Below are 25,801 nucleotides of genomic sequence, written 5' to 3'. Positions count from 1 at the left end.
TGGACTAAATTTTCTCAAATACTATAGTTTAGAGTTTGTATTTTTTATGATGAAGGATATTTCTAAAGCAAAATCAGTCACTCCCATTCACACACAACTTGCTATTCTTCCAGTTTTCTCTAAATATACATTGAGTATGATTTAAAAGGTTTTTTTACAAATATACATAGATTAATAAAATATACCTTCCACATACTGGAAAAATCTTGTTCTAAAACCACATTTTTATACCAAACAAATTATTTATATAAACAAAAATAACCAAAGGTTAAAAATACCCTAAAAATTTCTGAGAATACCTAGAACATTGCTGATTTAGGTAATGAAATAATTATTATATGTTAATATAAATATAATATGGAAGTTTTTTCCTGAATATTTTTAGTAAAACTAAATGGGGGAATCTTTATAACTGAAAGTTAAAAATATGTTTTTATTTGAAAATAACAATAGAATTTTTAAAATATGCTAATTTTTAGCATGTCTCACACTTAATTGAACAAGAAATGTTCTATTATTTTCTTGTATTTCCCTGTCAAAACTGACCATTTTCTTCTTTTAGCCCAAGCTTCTGTTTTTATCCTTTTCAACTTGTATTCTGCTTTTGAAAAGTGCCTGGAACATAATAGGTAATAAAAAATTTTAATAAGAAAATCAATAGATTGAAAAATCACTCTGTGCACTAATTGTTTTCTCTTTTTTTGTGGAAATTGTGTGATATATTGGATAAAATTGTCAGCATATTTTATAAGAATTCTGCTTGCCTCTGTCTGTGTTAGATTTACAATACAGTTTGTGCATAAAAATATAAAAGGAATGTAATGGGATAGATAAAAAGCAACTTATTTGAGCTTTGCTTGATAAGTGTGTTTAGACATTGAAGATATTAGTGCTTTTGAAGTCACTACAGGCGGAACTCCACTAAACCTTATAGATAGTCTTTAACTTTATATGCACATTATGTGAGATAGCTTAATGAAGAAGGAGGGAATATAAGAAAGAATAATATGCACTTTAATAAATCATATATCCTTGTGCTATTTAAATGTTTCTTCAAGGTTGATTGAAACTTTAACCTCAGTCTCAATAAAAAAGAAAAGCTTCAAATTTGCCAGACCTTGAATTTTTACAACACTATGTTGAATTATGCAGTGATCAGTCAATTATTCATCTCCCTCAGCCTGAGATAGCTGTGCTTTGAAAAGCATGCAAAAATGGGGCTACAGAATGTGATGCTGTGTCAACACATTTCACTCAGGATTGCTTACAAGACAAATTTTTGTTTCAACATTGATTCTAGTTTTCTTGATGTTTGCTTCTAATAAGGTACCTGTTACAAATCAATTTCAGTTTGCATGCTTTAGTTTCTGATTCAGGATGATACACTGCCAAAATGACATTACTCTCTTTTTCATAGATTTCTATACCTGAATGAGAAATAGAGATCTTTCATATTTCAAGGTAATCTTAACATGGGACTGCAAAACAAACCTACTTTTCTGCTAATGGAACAAACAAGAATGGATGAACTAGTCCTAAACTCTAGAATAGATTTATCTGCAATAGTTGGAATTCCTAAAATAATATTTCATCAAGAAAATAAATAAAAAGAAAGATGTAGAAATATAAGTGTACTGGCCTCTAACAAATATATTGACAAAAGAAAGATTTGTTTGGGAGGAAGAGAAAGAAGGAAGTATTACAGCAGTAGTCGAGGGTGCCTGCTTTGAAATTTCAATCCTGAGTTGAAATCATGATTTTCCAGCTCTTTAACCTAAGGTAAGGAGATTTACCTCTCCGAGCCTCAGGTTCCTCATTGTTAAAACAGAGGGAAAAAACACTTATTTCATAGAATAGTTATGAAAATTATCTAATTGAGTTAATGCTGGGTATTTAAAACACAGTGTTTGGGCCAAGATGGGCACTCAAAAAATTGTACCCACTTTTATTAATGATCAAAGGTGAAAAGGGAGAGTCCCCGAGATGTTTGGACTCTAGGACACATACTTTCTAAAACTATTAAATTTGATAAAATATTATGTCTTAATTGGTTAGCTAGTACTAGATACAGTACTCTGTTCACAATCCATTAGTATATTTACACTTAATAAGAACCATTTGGGGCTGAAAGCAGTATTTTATATTAACTACTTGCTCTGATTACTCATAATGTCAGCTTTGTCTGTATCAAGTTCCCTTTCAATGCAGTTATCTTGCTCTGTTTTTTTATAGGATCTTTCCAACATGACTAGAACATTCAGAGACCCAACATAAATTATGAAAATCAAATCACAGTTGATTTCTTGTTAAAAGTGAATGTATCCAGGCAGCCCAAAATTGACAATGAAGTTGTCTCATAATGCAAGGAAAGCTGGTTGAATAGAATTGAAAATCTGGGACCTATTCAATTCAAGTACGCTGTGTGCACAGTTTTAGTTTTAACATTAAAGGCTTAGGAAACTTGAGATGTTTTCAAATCTAAAGACAATGCTAAAAAGATATGCATTGTCAAAATGTTTATGACAATGTATATCTTATGACAATGTTATGCAAAATAGTATACAAGTTATTTCAAATCTAGCAAAGTAAATAAAAAATTAAAAATATTGAATTTGGCACCCTTAATAAACCAATTAATTATTGTGCTTTGAAAAATAATTATATCTGACAAATATAAAATTAAAAGTATTGTAAACTAACTTTACCAAATGCACAGGACATTAAACATTTTAGATATATGATCATTCCTTGTTAAATGTTTTTAAAATAAACCAACTCTAATTAGTACAAAAGTGTGAGACCAAATCAACACCATAATCCATATAGAAAGAACATTTGGAGAGAAAAAAAAAAAGCAAACTCAAGTGCTTTTTTACTATATGGGATATGAGCTTACATGCATCATTGCTTTCAAAGGTGTAATTCTCTCTTGTTAGAAATACTATTTAAAAATCAGTGGAGCAGGGGTTAATGAATCTAGGATCAAATAAATCTGAACATATGCTTCATTAATCTTAAAAAATAATCTACTCATGTCATTTATTTAAATAACATCTCAGAATATTTAAAACTGAAAAAAACTTAATGGCCACTGACCTCATTCTTAGGCCAGTGTTTACCTAGATTTTCCCAACTTCCAGTAGCAGTCATTGGAAATTATCATAATATCTAAGTGATTGCTCCTGCAGTGTTTGAAATTAGGAAAGGATAAATGAGTTCATTTTGCATTATCCAGAATTCTATCAAGAAAAAAACAAATATGTGGAAGGAACACAGGAAAACACGGTAAGCTAACATACAGAGTTGGGAGCAAAAAGATGGGGATTCACATTCAGGCTCTGTCATTTCCGAAACTGTGTGTTAACTGTGTCCAAATGTCCAACCTAAATAGATCTCAGTTTGCTAATCCAAAAAAAATGGTGATGATCATATTCACTTCAAAGGGTTATTTTAGGATGAAATGTGGTACAGATTAGGAAATACCTATGTTCCTTACCAGATGATAAACACTCAAATGTGATATTTACTGATTTACTATGATGGCCCAAAAATAGAAAGAGAAAGTGATTGTTAGTGAGAAATCCTTCAAACTACCCTACCAACCCAATGTGTTTCTGACATACAGTTTCTACCAGCATGATATTTGATTTAAATTAACATATCTTCTCTATCTTTGTTGTTTCCTTTTTACCTTTCCTTCTTATTTTGTTAGTTTCCTAGCATCTATCATCTATTATCTATCATAAATATACATATACAATATTATATAACCGTTTTTTCACTTTGAAAAAATGATTCATCCTATTTTCTCCAAATATTCATTTTTTTAAAAAAACAGAGCTATGTTTCAGTTCATCTGTGGAGATGTCCAAAAAATACAGCTAAATGTGCCTTGTGCTAGACTTGAGCCAGATTCTCAGGTGTGAGACATAGAAACATTTATTTAAAATTTTAAAGATATATTCTCCTAGGTTATGCTGATACATGAAGAGTCACTGAAGTAGACTATGTAATGCTTCTTTTATGTAGTGCTAGTTATATATGAAGTTCAGCAAATGGTCAGAGATAAGGAGCAAAAATTATGCAATTCATTAGAAGGAATAGTTTTATTTCTGTATTTATATATTAATGTCTCATCTTGTTCCTCAAAATGAATCAATCCAGTTTTTTAAAAAAATGGGTACTTTGGAATGCTGAAATTAATTAAATTAAGTGAAGATAGAGAGTAAAAAGAACAGTAGAAAATTAAGATAAATTTGGGATGAAGGTTAGCACAAAATATTCAATGTATAAAGACTTATGTACTTGCTACATACAGGCCACAAATTTCACTCTCAGCTTTGTCCAGCCAAAGAAAGGAAAATGAGCATTTGCAGAGTTTATATTGTCTGTAACAAAACTAAGCCAATACACGAGGAAGGACAATTATTCCTACTAGGAAGACCAGAGATAAACTTTTATAGCCTATGTATAGATGACACTAGTTCCAAATAATTGGAGAGATTTGACTTATGGATAATTTTTGGACCAGCAAACTACAGAACTTCCAGAAAAACTGTAAGTTTTGTATCTTTATATATGATGTGAAGATCTCATGAACCAAATCTCGTTGCCCACAAATCAGTCCAAAAGTTAACTTCAATTCTAGCATCATAAATATAATCTTATAATTCTAAGGTAAAAACTTCTGAACATGGTTCTGTAAATTGTAAAGCTAATCTTAAATATCTTAAAACATCTAGATTTATTTTTTTTTCCCTAGGAAAGCATTTTAGTCTTGGAATGAATTACTACCTTTCCTCTAATCATACCCGAGGTGATAACATGGCTGCTAAAAGGGCTTCTTCTACTAAAGCTACCGCAAGTGATGAGGCCATGATAATTTAGGGTGTGTTCCATCCTTTTGTAAGAGGTATTTCCCCATGAGATGACGGTAATAGATACAGTATGCTGTGATGTAGTATACAATAATAGAGTGTAATATAGCACTGTATGACTGTAGACTTTAGAATGACAGTCCTGGGCCAAACAACTTAGGGCGATCAATTTGATTTACACATAAGGCTGATGCAAACCAAGGCACACAAACATCATGAAATCCATTTAATCCTACATGCAGTGATGAAGGCCTAGAAAATAGTCATTTTCTTTCCATCTTTTCTTGCTGTTCAATTTTGGTTGAGTGCCATATAATGTACTGAAATAAACTGTCAACATATACTGCTGTTGCTCATTGGCAAAAAGCTTTGCTGCTTTTTGGATGGTTGACAAAGTGTCTATGGCATCAACACAGAACTTTCATAAGTATAAAATTAGATGTATATCATGCTATAGTGAAATGCTGTTTTGCTGATAACAATACTATACACACATACTCTTACACCTATGATTTTATTTAAATTCAATTCAACACATATTTATTGAGCAGTTTATGCACGAGTGTTATGCTGAGTGCTGGGGATGCAAGAATGAATAATACATGGTCCCTGCACTTGAGAAAATCACAATATAGTGGGTAATAGAGGTATAAAAACAAATAAATTATAATAAAATATGATAAATACTTTTAGAACAAAAAGGAAATGTGCTATGGTAGCTCAGAAGAAAAAACAGTCGACTTCTAAGAAAGTTACTGACGAAGTGACATTTAACCTGGGTTTTGTAAGAAGTAGAGAGTTTTCTATGCTAAGCAATAGAAAAAGCATCTGCATAAGTCTTCAAACATGAAAAATTTTGAAATGTCATGGTACATTGTAAAGTTCAGTCGGGCAGAGGCGTGAGAGTTTAGTATATGAGAAGAACATGGGCGAAGGGTAGAATGAGTGGAAGGAGAAGTTGTGGTGTCAGGGATGCATAACAGGTACACACTGTGAATGACTTTGAATGCCAAGCTCAGGAATGTGGATCTTATTTTGTAGTCAATGAACAGCCAAGGGTGGTTTTAATGTAGAGAAAATGAAATCTTTTTTTTTTCTTTTTTTAAGATAATCATCATGTTGAAGGGATTAGAGAGAGGCTGTGACAAGAGACTGCTACAATAATTTGAAAGAATGATGAGGAGAGACTTGGAAAAGACACTGACAGTGAGATAAGAATAGAAGCCAGACTTGAGAGACATTTCTAAAAAAGAAAAAATGCAAAGTTTTGGTGAGTAATTTAAATTCGAGTTGGTGAGAATAGGCAAGATCCAAGGGATAATTCAAGTTTCCATCTCAGAAGAATATAAAAATGAATGCTGACCCTCTTGACAAAGAAAAGACATCAGGCAGAATATGTTTTGAAAATATTAAATTGAATTTAGTTTTGCACATGCTCAATTTAAGGTGCTCGAACGTATGTGTGTTGGTTAAGTATTTGGAAGTACAGCCTGGTTCTTAGGAGGAAAAGCGTTGCTGGGGATAGAGGGTTAAAATTCAACCACATGTAGAATGTACTTTAGGTCATAAGTGTGAATAAAATCTTCTGTCAGGCATACCTGTACATGCCTTTTTATATTCTCTAATACTTATCTGTCTCTGGGACCCTTGGCTACTCATTGCCATTACCATGCAAGTCGCCATGGCAGTGATCAGTGCTGCATAGACTGTTACCATCTTTGTGCAGATGCACCTCATGCCCACACCTTGTATCTTTTCTCTGTTTCCTCAGGACATCCCTTTACCACTGTGAGATGAGGGAGGGCTCTGCTTGGCATCTTTGCATACACTAGATGTGGTGGGGAGTTCATACACTGTAATGTGATCAATGGAAGTCAAGAGCCAGCAGGTAAATTATTTTCCTTTTCTCTTCAAAATGGATTTACATTAGTTCATACAGACTCCCAGAACATGGCCTAATGTAATTCATCAATCAATTACATTTCATAACAAGGGGTCTTTTTAGCTTAGTTACAAAACCCTCATCTTGTTTCTTCTTCCTTTCTTATCTTACTCCTCCTTTATCTCATTCTTACTTTCTTAGGGTTCTATGTCCTAAAAGAATACTAGCACATAAGACTTTATTTAAGGCAATGCTATCGGGGAAAACAAGATTTTATCATATTGGAAAAGGTTTATCATTTCTAGGACCTAATGGGAGAGAGAAACCACTGAGTAATTTTAACAGGTAAAGTTTAATATAAATAATTATTAATTATAGCAAGAGCTTAGAGTAATAAAGAATTAATGAGAAAGTAAAGAGAATTCTAAAAAAAAAAAACAGAGAATAGCAGATATAAAAAGCAGGTGCACCCTATATGGTGAGATAGAGCACCCAAGGGTGAGGTCCCCAGGCTGAGATCAAGATCTTGTCAGAGCAGGCATAGCTCTGGCACACTGAGTGGCAGAGAAGTCACTGTGGTGCCATTCCAGTAGAACTTGCCAGAAATTTGTCTTCTAGGATGCTGGAAAAAGCTGTTCATAGGGAGGTGCCTCACCAGAGGCACCCCAATATAAAAACACCCAAGAGGGCTGCTGGGGGATGTTGCTGGTTGGTGAGTGCTGCCAGCCACCAGTCATCCCAGCAATAAACACTGAAGAAGACTATGATGCTATGGGAGCTTGGATGCTGAGGAATCTGCACGCCCTGAATGAGACTGATGACAGAGCCCTGGGAAAGTTGAGTGTGCTGTAGAAGCTGGACATCAGAAAAGACATCTGTGCTAAAGGAGCCTGCCCAGTGAGCACTGGAGCCAGGAAGAAAGACCCTTTCCTCCTGAAATGTCACTCTAGTACGACCTACTGACAAAGCTTAACCTCATGCCATTTCACAAAGAAAAAAATATCTATATTTAAAGGTCTCACATTCATTTTCACTGAACAGACAAAAAGAGTAAAAGAAAAACGCCAAAAAATGGATCACTGGCACGTAAATTCAGATAACTTCCTTGAAAGAGTATCACAAGTAAGAGTATAAGACAACAAATAGTGTAGCCAGATAGATCGTGAGATTTTAAAAGTGGGTAGAAAAAGAAGTGGATAGAGAATGGTGAGCCAGAGTAAAACGGATGTAAGATTAGTGAACTATGACAAGAAGGGTGCTAGAAAAGCCAGAGATCGTGGTTTTGAGAAATAGGATATGGTTAACAGTTTAGTCACTTTGGAGAGGTGAAGATGGATGTAGAGAGAAGGAAAGCCTTAGAATTTGTAAATGTGTAGGTTATCGATGGTATCCATGAGTAATATGTCAGTAAACGATTTAAGGAGGAAGCCAGAATAAGATGGAATGAAGAGTAATTGGATGTTCAGGAAGTAGAGATATGCAAGAGATTTTAGGATGAATGAAAAGGGCAGTAATATGAATGTAAGCAATAGAAAGTATTTCTTTTTTATTATTGTTGTCATTTATTAATTAAAAATAAAAAAGAACACCTTTGACACATTTGTGGATGGAGAAGAAAGGCATGAAGAAATCAAAGTTGGAGTAGTGAGAACCTCATATAGAGGCAAAGGCAAAGCCTTAAAGGGAAAAAGTGATTTCTTTTCCTTTGAGGAAATATAAAAAGGGTAATAACGGTGCACTTTATGGAAGGATGGATCCTATGGGAAAAGCTCAAGGTTATAGTTAGAAGACCTAGGATATGACTTTTTCTTCTTCCTAGTAAAGGACCATTGACACTAGACATGTCACACCTTTACTGTGTCAGTTTTCTACATGTTAAATTTGCTATCTAGGGTCCTCTTGAGAACTATCATTCCATAGCAATGTTAGACACTCAATTTTATAATTGGAAAATTAGAAGCCAAAAGGATATTTGCCCAAGTTTATCCAGAAAGTCAGTGATAAATTTGAGATATGTGCACAGGACTAGAGCATCAAGACACAGGCAAAGTGCATAAAATGTTTGTACAAAATCAATTTTATACGAACTACCCAAATAAGCCAACTCATGAAATGTTAGAATAGAGCATCAAATATGTCTATAATTCAGAAATGTAACATCACTGAAATACAGTCCAGCATAATGACAGCCTACTCGGTAAGTGCAACGTACATATGGAATGCAAATCAGGTCTACAATGAAAGCATATTGTAGGATTTATATCAAAGATAAGAAAGAGGAAAGAGAAACAAAGAGAACTCATAAGTATCTGAGGCAACTGTAACCAATTCACAGAAATAATTGTTTCTGTAGTTTCAGAATTAATAGCAATGCAGAGGGAGCCGAGGAATTTGCCCATTCGGTCTCTGCATGTGACAAAGTTCCTCAAATTTTGTGCTTCTCAAACTTTATTGGGCAAACAGGTCACCTACTGATCTAGTTAAAATGTAGATTTTGATTTATTAGGCCTGGGCTAGGGCGGGGCCTAAGAATATGCAGTTCTCACAAACTCCCAGAAATAGACCCCACTTTAAATAACAAGGATCTGAGAAATGACAATTGATTGAACTGAAGGGCCAATATGGAATACATGTGAAAACAACTACAGAACAATACAAACAACAGTGAAAAAAAATTCTAAAGTATAGAATAATCTCAGAGACTCAAAGCTGTTTTTTTAAACATATTGTTTATATTTCAGCTTTAGTTTTCAAAATCTTTCATATAGTTGTTTTTAAAAAAAATAACAGCTAATCGGTTTGCTGCTGATTCAGGTATATAAGTGCCTACCTAGATGTGCATTTCTCATAATATTTTTTCGAATCAACTTAAAGCAGATAAACCTAAGTGATTAATTAAAAGCAGATCCTGAGAGACTGATAGAGTGGTGAAGACTAAGGAGAAATGACTAAACATATCATGGAAACCTTGAACAGAAAAGAAATAAATAAAATTATTGAATTTTACATAAAATATGTAGATTATTTAATAATATTGTACCAATGGTAGTTTTCTAATATAAAAATTATACTATGCATATGCAAAAGAGTATTAGAGGAAGTAGAGTGAGAGAAGTCATGGAACTGTATAATTCATGAGCATTCTGTAAGTGTCAAATTAGTTTAAATTTAAAAGTTTATCTTCAATAAAACCAGATCCGTGTCCTCTATTCTTGACTTACTAAACCAGAATCTCTAGAGAGGAGACAAGGAATTGTATTTTTCAACACGTTCTGGGCAATTATTTTGCACATTAAGATTCAAAAACAATTTACGAAACAGCTTCTCCTGAATGGATCTTTCTTTAATCCCACCTCCAAGGTAGAGAGGAGGAGTGGGCAGTTACTGAAGAAAAGCTTCTCTAGAATCGTAGTTTGGTTTTGCACTGCAGAATGTGTGCAATCCTGCCCTTTTAGGTTGTTTAACCACTTCTTAGCTCTCCTTCATTGGTACCATTTTCTCAAGCTATCTCCGGTATCCTTGGACTAAAGATTTTACTTGTCAAAATCTTTTAAATATTTTGTTGTATAAAAGCTTGTCTGCAATTTTATATGAAGGTGAAATCTGCTTTAGAGTGTATTGAGGCTCTAAAATATACTTCTAAAAGATTCCACATTATAGGAAGCCTGCACATTGAAAAGAAATGTTAGATTTTCTGAAGTTAGATCCAAATCAATCACAAATCTAATGCTTAAGATTGCTGATATGTCAGTCATTTGCCAGAATGGTGTGCCATTCATACTGTTAAATGAACATTTTCATTTCCCAGAGGAGTGATCTGCTGTCCATCCTTATAATATGGAGCATTGTTCCCAGGCTATTTACATCAGCACTGCTACCTTGCAATGGACCTGTTTCACTGGTTTACATAAAATGAAGGATGCTAAAAAAGAAGAAGAAAAAAACCAACTCCACATGCTGCTTGTGATTAATCAGGAAGATTGTGTGACAATGAGAAGATGCATCAGAACATAAGAGGAATATTATGGACCCCGACTTTAATAATGTATAGTATACATTTAAACAGCCTTATTTGGAAAAGATCCATATGAACCGTATGCATCAAAAGGGTGATTTAGAGGAGTTTTTCTTGTGTGTTATGATTATGTGACTAGAAGCAGGAAACAGTATTTGTAGTTTCAATCATCTAATGAAGGCTAGCCTAAAATGTAGATATTTTAAAGTATACTTTTTGGAGATATATTTATATGAATTTTTATGAGCTTTAATGGATAGATTTAGAAGCTAGTTTGTCTTTCTTTTCAAATCAAGGATATTAAGTAATTTTTATCTTCCTTTTTCATACAATAAATATCTCAAATAAATGACAAATTTGTACATAGGAATGGATTTTTTACATGTTTTACTCTATTGCTACTGAATAGAAACCAATTTCATAAGTGAAAATTACTCTGAGAAATGTTCTGAAATCAAATTTCCCCAAAGTAAGAGAAAAATATTTGCATAGAGTCAATTATTCCCATATGCATAGATTTAAAAATTGATTAAATATGAAGATAGTAAAAAATTGGTTCCTTGTAAAAAATTGGTTCCTCGTGTATTCTTTTTTAATCCACTAGGTATCAGTTCACTAAATGAAATAAAACCTAGTAAGGATTTGCGTGCATCTATAGACATACCCAATGCAAACACGCACAAATGTATTAGAGCAAGAGCTTTAACATATCCTCATTATTCAAGTAGTTAAAGAGCAAGCTAAATAGCGGCACCAACATGCTGTAAATCCTCAAGGCTGACAGAGAAGTGGTTATGACAGCTTTCACATTATCTTATTGCAGAGTCGAGGCAGTAGTCACAGCTGGCTCATATGTCAAAATGTGTCAGGACTTAAATGGTAAAACAGGAGTGCAACAGCAATTGGCTTTTCAATCAATAACACAATCAATATATTTCACAGATATTTTCCCATATCTAAATTACTCTGCAGAGAAGAGGGAGCCCGACTGTGTTTATAAATCAATAAAACACACAGCTAAAGGACATCTGCTCCTGTTCTTTTACTTCAAGGTGCTGTTTGCCTTTTCTTTCCAACTCTCTTCTTATTTAAGAATGTACTTTTGAGGACAAACAGCCCTCTTGTGCACACAAATCAGCTTACTGCTGCATTTTGTTCACATGATGTTTTTTAATAATTTTGTGCTTGAGCATTGAACTAAGTGGAAGGACAGCTTTTCTTAGCTCAGAATGCTTTGACTGTTAGAATTAATAAAGTAGCTTTCAAATTTCAAGTAATATATGCTACATAAACTTCAAATAAATAATATTAAAGTACAGCATCCAGACTTACGAGTTGAAATAATAACCCAGGACATTATTTTTTTCCCTCACATGGAACAATATTCTTGCTGAAAATTATATATCGTGTTTGTGCAGATATGTCACAAGTGAAAAAAAAAATGCAGTCCTCTACAGATCTATCCCCTTTGCAGAAAGATATGATGGAGACCAAAAAAAAAATCTACTATTTAATGCAAAACTCTAATACTGACATAAAATTTTATTTCCATCCTGTATATCAAAATAAGGTGAAGTATGAAGTATGGTTAAAACTGCCATATTCTATCAATGGCTTCTATAACAAAGTAATATTATGTTTCACACTGTCAGCGCTTCTTTAAAAACAGAAGGCCATATTGTGTTATAAGTGGAATGCAAATAAAATACATTAATCCATATATTTTTTTCTATGCTTTTGTTGCTGAAGAAAACATTTTCCAAGTACTTTACACTAAAACACAGACAACTGAGCATCATGGAAGGACATTACTTCTGTGTGAATTGGGGACCTAATTCAAAAACTGGGCACCAAAATGGAAGATGGCTCTTCCTTAATCAGAGCTCATTTTTGCCACCTTTTTTCTATGAATTTATAACTAAGAATATTTACATCTTATTCCAATAGCTAGAGTGCTTGGTTTACCTATCAAGTTGGCAATGCCTTATGAATACAGATAGAATTTCATTCCTTCTGCCAATGTTATCTTCTGACAAGTAATTATCTTCACATTAGTAATTGGTTAATTAGAATGTAATTTTCTTTGTCAGGTCTCACCCTTTCTTCTAGCCTTATCTCCTGCTAACTCTGTCCTTATATCTTAGCTAAGGTAGATCTCATGCTATTACCTGAATATACCTTGGCAGTGCCAAGATTTCGTGAATTTTTTTCAATCTGCTGGAAAATTCTTCAACTTGTGAACCTATTCAATTTGTAATTGTTGCAAGACCCATTTGAAATCCAAATGAAGAGTATCTTTTGTGAAGCCTGTCTCATCTTCTAGTCAGAATTAGGTATTCTTTCTTTGACATTTGTACATCATATTTCTCATGATTCCATGAGATACTTAAGTGCTACCTCTTTAAAAAATATTTATTAATGATTGCTTCCCTGAGCATAGATTGTAAAAGTCTTCAATACTTGGGACTTGCCTTGGTCATTTTCTGACTCCCTACTTCTGAACAAATATTGAATTTCTTCTTTTATTTTTCTTTAAGAAAGTATGTGTTCAAAGTATTTAAAATCATTTATAGAAAATAATGCAATTGGACTTTAGGCTTCTAGAAGAAAATATAATCTCATTTATTTCATTCATATAAATATTCATGAGCACCTCCTTTATAACAAACACTGGAATATAGCACTGAACAAAACAAACAGAAATCCCTGTCTTCATTTCACTTGTATTTTGGCAATATTCAAAAAATTATGAACTAAACCATGATGGATATCATTTTAATGTAAATTTTTTTAAACGTTTAAGACAAATTTTAATGCCCACACATAATATATTAGTTTTTTCTCATGATAATGTCCTATGCGATATTTGGTACATACTTAAACAACAAAAAAAAAGTTTTTCTTGTTTATCTGAAATTCAAATTTGACTAGCTTTCTGTATTTTATCTAGGAATCTTAAATGCTATTTAATAAATTGATAATAAATAACTTTAAAAATTAAGCTTTATCTTTATACTATTAATGCAGATATTAAAATGCTGTTTTAATGAGACAAAATAAAGTGAAAAAATATTATAATAGCATGTAGAGAATAATGTTTCATTTTTTCAAATAAGATTATACATATATAGAAACATCTAAATTTTTTTGGAAATATGGGGCCTCTACATGAAACCAAAGCAATACACACTTTGAACCCATTGGGAGTTTATCAACTTATTAAGTTACAACATAAACATAACATGTCAGTATGGTCACATTTCAGGTGCTAATTGACTCCTCGACTATTTTTTTTTCTTTTTCTGCCAATGGCCCCCCCAAAACAGGCTGCTTTTCTCTCCCTGAGAGCCAGTTTCATTTTACTGAAGTTTTCTTCCTGGAGGACTGGCCATACAACTTTCTTAACAACACCATTCTTACTGACTTAAAAACATATATACACCTTTTCAGTTTTAAATCTTTTAACTTCTATTTCAGTAGTAAAATAGGAAACATTTTAAAGTAGAAGTAATACAAGGCTCAGGAGATATTACAAATTATTTATAGTCATGGTTCATCCAACATTACATATACAAAAATGGAAGTCCTTAGCTATTATTCTTGACGATGAGTCTTAACTGGTCCTCCAAATATCTTGAAACCTTGTTCTCTTTCCTTTTCTATATAAGGATTCAAGTCAAGCTAAATGAGCAATCTTTTTTCCACATGAGTAGTGTTCATCTTTATGGAGATCTAAGATGGGTTAATTTAGGGCTTGGAGTGCCACAGAAAGCATTAAATTTTCTGAATTTTCTTATCTTTATTTCTTGAATCCTTCATGGGAGGCAATAAGTGTGTTTTTGAATGTTTATTTGTAAAATAAAACTCTTAATAAACAATTTATATATGAATTTACTTTACAGTGAAATTGGAAATCAACTCTCACAGATAAGTTAGTGGCTTCATGATGTTCTCAAATTTGACTAATTACCGAATAGCAATAGCAACAATAAGAATAGCAACAATTAACCTTAATTGAGTGCTTACTGTGTACCAGGCATTTTCTATATTCAGATCAAAATCAAATATAACCTCAGTTTAGATTATAGTACTTATTTATACAATTTGTCATTCCACTAAATATATACGTGCAAAAATGGAGCCAGAAAACAGCACTGAGATTTTATGTTCAGGAATGAGGGCTCTGAAAATGCTGTGTCTTCCTTCAAATTGAAGATGGGAACATACTGAGGCAGACTATAAATAGACAGTAGGTAGTAGTCCTTGATGGGGCGCAGGAGAGAAAATATGGAAGAAATTTTCCATTAGACATTAGGAATTACATACAGCAATAATGTTAAGATTATCTATAAGCCTTACTTTCCATGTAATTTCTCTTAAATATTCAAATGATCGGCCTCCAAATCCCTCCTTCCCCCTCAGTGTTTCATAACTTGCTGTTACAACAAATATCCTTAAAGCTGATAAGGTAAACCTAAGAATGGATATTAAATCAATCTAGGATGGAAGATCATGCCTTCAGGTTAGCTGTGGAGTGATTTAGGCATGGACCAGCTTTGAAATAATCCCAAGAAAGCCAGGCCGAGCAGCAAGTCTTAGACTGCTCTTGAAGACACTGACAAATGACAATATCTATATCAAGTTTTTAAAACATACTAAAGACTCAATTTGCTATCTCATTATCAGAAAATCCAATACAAAGTGAAACAGTTCACAGGGCTCAAAAATATTAATTGATAATGATAAAGAAAAAAGGCAGTTGACTAAGGGTAGATGCAATTTGATTCAAAGGCAATGAATACATGAAAGTTATAAGTAGCAACAAAGGAGAATTGTTTTGTTGACAGTCATGCAAATAAGCATTGACCCATATGATCAGTGACTAAAATAAATTTAGTGTACTTTGTTCACATTTTCTGTCAGCTTGGGTTTTATAACAAGTTACATTTTGTTGGAACTCTGAGAATACTTGTTGCAGGAAGGAGCTTGTCTTCTTTTAACCTGCTGATTACTAGAATACCACCAGAGTATGGTTGAATGGAAGTCTGAAGCAATGGCATTTGTAATTTAATTTGGGTCAATGAACATTTGAGGAACCAAATATAACTTTCATGGTCTAATAATTCTTAAAAACTCTTTGAAAAGCTGATTTAACATTCTTCTGTATACACTTGGAAACATGAAACTTTAAAATTTTTTTAATAATGTAATATGTCAAATATATATAATGATACAGAGGAACTTATGTACCCACCATAGAGATTAACATTTTGTCATCTTTATTTTAGAATTAGGATTTTAAGAAATGAATTTTAGAGATGCCTTTGAAGTAACCCTTTTCATTTTATTCCACATCATCCAGTTCTAAGAGAAAACAAATATCCTGAATTAGATGTGTATTCTTCCCTTTAACATGCTCAACTATTACTATAAAATTATATATTCCCATGTAATACATTAATTCTTAATATTTTAATTTCTATAATTATATCATACTATATCACTGTAACTTGATTTTCTCAACCAACAAATGCTTTCGAGATTTATCATATTGATTTTTGTTCAACTAATATATTACATTTGTTGCTTAAAATTCCAATGATTGTACAATTTATTCATCCATTCTCTCACTGAGTGACATTTAAAATTGTTTAAGTTTTTTTCTTAAAAATGCTACAATCTATTCTCTTGCACAGGTCTCTTTGTACATATGTGTTCCCTAGAATATATAATTTTCAATGGAATTGCTAAATTTCTGTGCATTTTCAACCTTGCTAGATATTGTTAAAATGTTTTGTTATAAAGCCTTATATATGCTGTTTGCAGAAACAAATTTTTTGTATGTGTTAAAAAAAAAGATTTTTTCTTTTTAAAATTTTTCTATGTGCTTTATTTCTTCATTCTATCAGGAAGTTGTATTTGTACATGGTTTCTTATAAGAGTATTTTTCTATGATTATATGTGAGTGTTACTTTTTTGGTATTTATTGAGACAATAATGATTCTTTAATCATTAATTTGATAAAAATCAATAAAGTTATATTTATGTTTACTTAATACAACATCCTTTTTAATATAAACCATTTTTATGTTTGTCAATTTTAAAATGACATTGTTATATTCATTGAATTATTTTATTTATACATTTATATCCATATTTTAAATTCTTTTATTTTTATTTTTTACACTCTCCTTATTTAATTATGGTACCAATGCCATACTAAGATCATAATATTATTTTCATTAATGTTTTCTTCTTTTTCTATTCTCTGTAAATTTTTCTATGCAATAACAGTTATCTGTATTTCATTTTCTGAAAAATTATTCATGAATTCATTTGGGTCTGATAAATTTATATGAGTAGAATTTTAACTACCAATTCAATTTCTCTAATGGCTGTAAGCTTTGCCCTTTGGCTATATTCTTTTATTCTAAAGTCAGTCTCTATACTTCATATATTTCTAGATAAATGCTCTTTTCCTCTAAGATTACAAATATATGAGTGTAAATGGTTCAAATGATATCTAAACTCTCTGTTACATGTAATGTTACATGATAATATTTCAAATGATATCTAAACTCTCTGTTACATGTAATGTTATCCACTGTGGCATAGACTATCTAGTAAAAGTTTTTTTCTGTTTTTTTTCTAGAGTCACATTTTGGTTTGATGATCTATTCTCCATTCTTTCTTTCTTACTACTAAATTAATATCCTTTTTTTTTCCAGTTTTTGGAATTGCTTTATCATATATTTTCTAACTTCTTGAGACAATCACTCTATTTTGTCTCTATTCTTTTCTAAAACATGAAATTAATACTATAAATGTTCCTCTAAGAACTACTTTATCTAAACTCTACAAGATTTATTTTACTTGAAATAATTTCAATATCATTTTCTTTTAAATATTTGATGAGGAGCATTATTATCATACATTGTCGTCATACATTGACTTATCTTTTGATATTTGTTGATATAAAATTTTGGGCTAGTACATGGCATTTTATTGTTTATTTATTTCATAAATAATCCATATATGGTGGAAAAGAATCTAAATACTTTTTACAACTACCAGATACAGATATTATAATTTCTAATATGTTAATCTTATTAATTGTTCTATTTAAGCATTAATTTTAATGCTTAATTAATCTATCCGGATTAATCTATCCAGCAATGAAAAAATTTAGTGAAAAATTTTCACTACAACTCTCAAATTTTAATTCTCCCTTAGTTAATATTTTTGCTTTACATATTTTACCTTCATATTACTAGGCTTATATAAATGTTAATTATTTTGATTCCTTATAATTAGGAATCATAATACAATTACATGATGACCTCTTTTATTACCACAGTAATATATTTGTCTGAAGCCTTTTATGTCTCAAATATGCAGCGAAAGAGGCTGAATATTGATAAATATTTTTCCAATATCTATTTCCCTAGCTTTTACTTTCAACCTTTTTGAATTCTTATGTTTCTTGTCTTTAGTAGTTTGTTGCTGATATAATTTTGGAGATATAATCTAATAATATCTAGCTTTAATTGTTAGCTTTTAGTATTTTATACTTATTATGACTGCCAATATATTCATATTTATTTCTAGTGTTCTATTTTTGCTTTTGACCTGTTTTACTATTTTTTACATCTCTTTTATTCTTTCCTTTGCCTTATTTGAACTGCTTAGTTTTTAAAAAAAATTTTCTCATCTGCTGGTTTAAAAGTTATATTTATATTCTTTTAGTGTTTATTTTTATATTTTAAATATGCATACTTAATTAAATTCTAAAATTAATCAAATCTCTTCCTTTCTTTCTGTAGAACCATAGATATTTATAAAGGGATTAAAGGAGATTCAGGAAGTGGTGAGCAAGGGCAATTTCTTTGTGTTGGAGAGAAAAAAATTTTCCCTACTCTGTAAAGGTTCTTTTAGCTGGTCTAATAATCAAATGGCAGGAGAAAAACAAATTTAATTTCATATGAACAGGAACCCCACATACATGAGAGGTTAGAAGACAGAAAGGTAAAATGAGGAGATATATGTATATAGATAGATGATAGATAGATGATAGATAGATAGATAGATAGATAGATATAGATAGATCTAGATAGTTAGGTAGTTGATAGATAAATAAATAGATAGATGATAGATTGCTAAGGAACAGGATAAGGATCTGTGGCTTCAGAGGCGGGGAGGGTAATTCACAAGATAATAAGAAGAACAGATATTCTGTAATTAGATATTTTCCCTGTCATACCAATAAGTCATAAAAATTTATTTCTGATAGTAATGCTTATTATGGGCAAAGTCCTCAATTAGAATTATTTAAGGAAGAGGTAAAAGTTTTTCTTAAGCCTACAAAGCATCAATTGCCTTTAACTCAAAATAATCCTCATACCAAAGCGGCACATCTTGGGGAAGCCTATTCTGAATCCTTTCTTTGGTGTACAATGAAAGATCTGGGTATGCCTCTCAGACTGAAAAAGATATTCTTGGGCTTTAGGGATGGGGAAAAGACAGATCTCTATGGTTCCTTTAGCTTCAGTGACCTAGAGCCTGTTACAGAACCACTGTGGATGCAGCCACTACATCTCTCCCTTCTTCCCCTCCCCCCCTGGAATGGGTACATAATCTCCTTGGCAAACAAAGTCATAGACAGGCTCATAAAAAAAAAAAAAATTCTCATCCCCACACGGACATACAATCAGCAGAGAATCACCAGAACTGAGGTGAAGGGTGAGGACCGAGGAAAAAGGTGTCTCAGTGGTAATTTAATGGAACTATGGCTGACACCTCCCTCTCATGTATTGACATCACACAAGGCCTCAGGATGCAAAAACAGAATCACTTCCAAAGTCATGGAAGTGAAGTTTTCTTTAAAGCAGGAGAAATGGGAATTTGAGATAAAAAATAAAATAACAATAAAAAACTACATTTCTTGCACATCTGAATTTAACAATTAAGACTCTATTATACATTAAAATGAATTATTTTTCTGGAAAAAGGACATTATGAAAAGGAAGATAGAAACTTATTTAACACAGAATTAAATATTTGTTTAATTATATGAAAGTATATTAATATGGTTTTTTTGCTCTGAAAAAGAAAGGCCCTAGAGTTCCTGTCGTTTAATATTCTTGTTTTGCTGGGAGGATGCTAATCCCCAGGGTGCTAGGCTTATTCACGTTTACCTAGTAGGTAGAGGCTGAGATCAGACTCAAAGTATCCTGACTCCAAGTTTAGTGCTCTGCCCACAGCCCTCTGCCTCATATGATAATGAGGTGGAAGGAACATTGAAACAATCTCATTAAAATGGCAGCAATTCCCAGCAGTGGAGAGGTACATAAAGGGCAGAGTACACCCCAGAATGTGCTTGCAATTATTTGCTGAATCCAACAACCTGTGAACCATTAGGTAATCTGGTAATATTTCTTAAACCATATCGTATTGAATCATTTAACAGCTGCTATGAGTAAACATGTAACTACAGTTGTTCTTTCATTTCGTAAATGTTATAGGCATACAAAGAAAAATTCCACCAATAGTTCTTTAAAATAAACCAGTGTCCTAGAAAGCTACACTGAAAGTATCTGTTCTTTTAACAAAGTGCTTACTGTTTTCTGTGTGAATGCTAGACTATTTTACCATTTAGATGGCAAATAACTATGTTTCATGCTACTGTATAAGAGACTGAATGAAAAAATTCTTTTCCTTCAAGTAATTCTGACTATTTCAAAATTCTCAACAAACCCAAACATCATTTTACACCAACTGAAGTTAGAAAACATAATATTACGGAAGCTAGAAGATTTGACAATAAACATAAACAATGATTTAAAAAAAATAAAAACACATCACTCTGAGACAATACTATAAACTGGACAAGTAAGTTCGAGGGCCAGAGAGCAGTTGTTTGTGTTAAATGTAGACATCTCACTTGGATTGATCAAATCATGATATAATACTTATTAAAACATTTAAATATATAAATAGATGATACTTGCTTCAAAAGGACAATTTCATATATTCATATACAATTTCATATTTCATATATAAAATAATTAATCTTCATAAAATATTTGTGAAAGTCGTTATTTCCAAAATTTAATCCAGAATTGAACCATGAAACTTAAAATATTAAATTTTGCATTAAATCCTTGATGGTGATATTATCAGAAGCAAACATTTCTGTGGCTTAAAATATATACTAAAAGACATGTGTTTTAAATTTATAGACCATAGCTTAAAAAATTATGTTGAATATGAGAGCCCCAATATTCTGTAAGATGCTTAAAAACATAGATCAATATATTATGCTTACTTGGTAATGAAATTGATTCAATACACTTTACAGTGATTTTTAATACATTGAAATTACCTCAGATAAACTTTATTACATGATATTTATGTCTCAGAAAATCCTTCTTCTAACAATTAAGATTCTTATTATTATTGAGGAAAACTGGATACCTGAGAGATGATTGAGATTATTAGTGGAATTTTGAGTTAGCAGATGATTAATTTAATTCAACTTTAATCCTTTTTTCCCAAGTTTTTTCCAGTGTATGGATTACCTTTTATAGAGATAGTTCATGATCTAATTTTTTTTAATGATGTGAATTATAATTTTGACCCTACCGTTGATTTGATTTGTCACTGATCTTCTAAGAATAAATCTTTATCCCCATCTAGTAAAACAGCAAGCTTTCAGTCTTTCATATGCTGAGTGAATGCATTATGTTTTAAAAGAATCTCTTGGGTGATATCCACTGCAATTGCCCTTTTGCTCATCTAGACTTTGTCTGCCTGTCTTCTCATAAAAAGGAACAGTGGAACTTTATATAGTTCTCCCTTTTGTCTTCCAGCTTTCCTCTTAGAGCAAAAAGAGAACATTTTGACTTTAGACTGTTCAATTATTCAATGGAAATCAAATATCTCTCATCTAGATTATTTTTAAACTACAGACAAGCTGATAACCTCAGTAGGGCTCAGTAAAATACACAATATTTTTTTAGTTTGTTTTTGTTTATTTATTTAACAAGATTTTCGTTAGACTGGATATAACTTCTTAATTCATTTCAAAGATGTCTAATACAATCTCAAGGAAATCTCTTGGAAAGAACCATTTCATTCATATTAGTAAAAGTTCTTTCTGCTTCCCAAACTATTTCTCTTTTTAAACTTAAGGCAGGATTAAGGTAGTTGATTGCAAAACAGGTTTTTAAAAATATAAAACAATCATTATCACTAGTTTCTTTTCTATAATTTGAGGAGATACATTTAATTTAGAAAACACTGAACACAGACATGTAATACAATCACTTGCCAAAATATAAAGCATAGTATTAATATGGTAATGGTTAAAACAATTGGCGTTTTTCCTCTTCTCTAACTCATTTACAACAATACAAAATGGTCTGGGATTCACAGGGTTAGATATCCTTGTGATAAAAAGGGTGCTAAAATTTTGACTTTGACCATGAAATTTGTTCCACTCTTCTAAAGAAACATCACTAACCTGTAAAGGGATTTTAACAACATGTCTTTCAAAGTCAAACAATGCAATTCTTATACACAGAAAGATGCATTGACTGGTAATGAGGTGTGAGAAGTTTCAAATAGTTTGGTGTGGGACCAAGGTTAATATAATTATGGACCACAAACCCCAAGAAATCATTCACTCTCTTACATCTGAACTACCAGCCTGCAATAAAAGGTGGTCTTTCAGTCTTCAATTCACTGATTTAAAATGATCTATTGATCTGGACCAACGGCAGATGAATATACTGAGGAACTGAGGCCGCCTCCAAGTGATAATGAGTAGAACTGAAGGAATGTAGCTATGGGATAGAGAATCTGCTTTCTACAAAAGGCTATGGCAAAAGCTGGGACTTTAAAGAACAATGACGAAAATTCGTATAGGAATGTCATTCTCGTGGTCCCTGAGAAAATGCATTAAAAGGATGTCAGTAACTGCAGAGAAGAATCATACAAGTGAATAAAAAATGAGTTCTTTGCTGTTGTGGACTGAAGCAGAAGCCAAAGAGAATCGCGCGACGTTGGGAACTGTGGAAGCTTTACTTGTTTCTAAGGATTTATTGTGGTTTTTTTTTTGTTGTTTTTTTTTTAAACTCAGGGCATATGAAAAATGTGGCAAGAAAAAAGGCCCATCAAATCATTCAATCATGGACATTTTCATGTGTGTTCTGATCAAGAAGCAAGAGTATCGAGCTATGTGTTTTCCCGGTCTAGTTGCACCTTCTCATTTTTGATTACTCATGAACTTCTCTTTAATAATTATATATTGTAATTAGTGCCTATAATTTTTTTGTATTATAAACAAGCTGGCTTTAAACTAGATGTCTAACTTTCAGAAACCCTTTGTGTCATGAGGCAGAAAATGCATTGGATAGTACAATTTTAAATGGTTCTGTTTGCATTATACATTCTGTTATTTCACTTACTTGTACGTTTGGGTTTAATGAATTTTCCATCTATCACATTCTTTGGTGAGAATTTTCTTAGTTATAGAGGAGAAATTATATTAACACATTCTTCTTCCTTCAGTATTAAAAAATACATGCAATACTATTTGTTCTACTTAAACATCAATGTAGATACTGTGTAAACATTTAGATTAGTATTAATCACATTTATCGGTTATTCATGAGCCTATTCAGATACTTTAGTAGTTAAGAATTAAAAGGGATGTGAATGAAATATTTCCATTTTCTCTCACACCTCATCCAGATGTGCCTTACCATTCCACAAAGTTTCAGTTTTTATCATTTCTCTTAACCCCTTCTGGGATGTTTCACAAAGAACTGATCTGAGGTGTGTGCAACTAAGTTCATGTTCCTGAGAAAACACCAAGCAATTATGCTTTTAGCTTAGAATACAAGCCCTTAATTGAAAGTGGGGAAAGGAATAATCACAACTTTGAAGGAGTTTGTGTGATGTGGTATGAGTATGTCACCCTAGACTCAGGAAAACTTGAGTGTAAATCTTGGCTTTGCCAAGTATTTAGCTTCTATAGTATCCTCAAGAAAAAGACTGGCCTGGAAAGCTAATCTATTATCTAGACACATATCTATCTATCTACTTACATCTGTAGCAACTTGCCGTTTTCACACAACAGTATAACTTGAATATTTTAGCTCTACTTTTTCTTTTTAAATACAGACAATTCTAAATGATTGAGTGAGTTCTTTAGCACCCAGGCTTAGGAGTGGATAAGTAGGATGCTTGGATTGAGTCATGCTTTGAATTTGACACAGTGAGTATAACAGTCGAATATAGAAGACCTCCTTATCCACGGTTTTGCTTTCTGTGGTTTCAGTTACCCACAGTCAACCATGGTCCAAAGTATTAAATGGAAAATTCCAGAAATAAAAGAATTCATAAGTTTTAGATTACACACTGTTTTGAGTAATGTCATGAACTCTCTCACCATCTCATTTCATTCTGCCTGGGATGTGAATCATTTCTTTGTCTGGCATATACACGCTGTATATGCCACCTACCTCTTGGTCACTAAGTAGCCATCTGGGTTATCAGACTCAGTGTTTATGTTAAGTACCCTTATTTCACTTAATAATGGTCCTCAAATAAAAGTTATACAATGAAAATGAAAATATATAGTGGCAGTTTGGATATGCCAAAGAAAAGCCATAAAGTGCTTCCTTTGAGTAAAAAGGTGGAAGTTATTGACTTAATCAGGAAAAAAAATATGTAGGCTGAGGTTGCTAAGATCTATGGTAAAAATGAATCTTCTACCCATAAAATTGTGGAGAAGGAAAAATAAATTTGTGCTAGTGTTGCTGTCACACCTCAAACTGCAAATGTTATTGCCACAGTGCTTGATAAGTGCTTAGTTATGGAAAAAGCATTAAAACTGTGGGCAGAAGACATGAACAGAGAAAGGCCACACTCACATAGCTGTTATTACACTGTATTGTTATAATTGTCCTATTTTATTATTAATTATTATTGTTAATCTCTTTCTGTGCCTAATATATAAGTTAAACTTTATCATAGGTCTGTATGTATAGGAAAAACATCGTATATATAGGGTCTGGTACTATCTGTGGTCTCAGGCACCCACTGGGGGTCTTGCAACATGTCCTCTGTGGATAAAGGGAGACTGCTGTAAGCATGCAGTTGCTGAGGTAAATAGTTGATAAAAGAATCTTTAAAGAGAAAGAATATACAGAAAATACAGATATCATTTTAAAGGACTTAAGTTATTGATAGTTTATTAGATAGAATCTTTACCTGCAAAAAAATAAAACCCATTTTAGCTGATGTAAGAAGGAAAATAATTTTAAAAATTATTGAAAATTCATAGAACTCTTTCAGAGCCAGAAAATCAGGCTTGAAGGCTACCCTACCAGAAAGATACAAGTTGCATTGAAAAACTGCTTTGATGGAAACCCTATTGCCTGGATTTGGTCACAGACCCTGCAGATAGTATTGCTCATGCTGGACACTATGCACCAGTCCTTCCGACTCTGTCACTTTCCAGGTATCACCTGTTTCTTCATGGTGCTTCTAAATTAACAGAATTTATGTATCATGCCCATGTCTTAGTTGCAAGAGAGTATTCGGTTTTTGAATTTGACAACACACAGAAAAATAAGGCAGGAAAACTTCAATGTCCTCTGTGATAGGATAGAAGAGAGGCTATAGGAAACCAAGGAAGCTAGTGAAATTGGATGTGTACATCAAAGATTGTGTTTTTGGAAGTTAACATTTAATCTATGTAGCCATTGCAGAAAAGGGCAAGTATTTAGAATATAGTAGAAACTAAATAAATGATTGTAGAATAGTTAAAGAATAATGATAGCTACTAAATATGGCAAAAATATATAAGAAAAATAACTTGAAAATGTGAATGAATAAAAAGCAATCATTTCTACACTTAGACTAAGATTTAGAAGAGTTTTGTGTATATTACCAACACTTATAGCAATTATCCTAGCAATGGAAAATCAATGACAAAATTAATTTACTAATAGCTTGTTA

This window comes from Pteropus medius, unplaced genomic scaffold, assembly GCF_902729225.1.
Source record: "Pteropus medius unplaced genomic scaffold, Ma_sr-lr_union100, whole genome shotgun sequence".
NCBI lineage: Eukaryota > Metazoa > Chordata > Mammalia > Chiroptera > Pteropodidae > Pteropus > Pteropus medius.
This window is presented reverse-complemented; position numbering follows the sequence as displayed.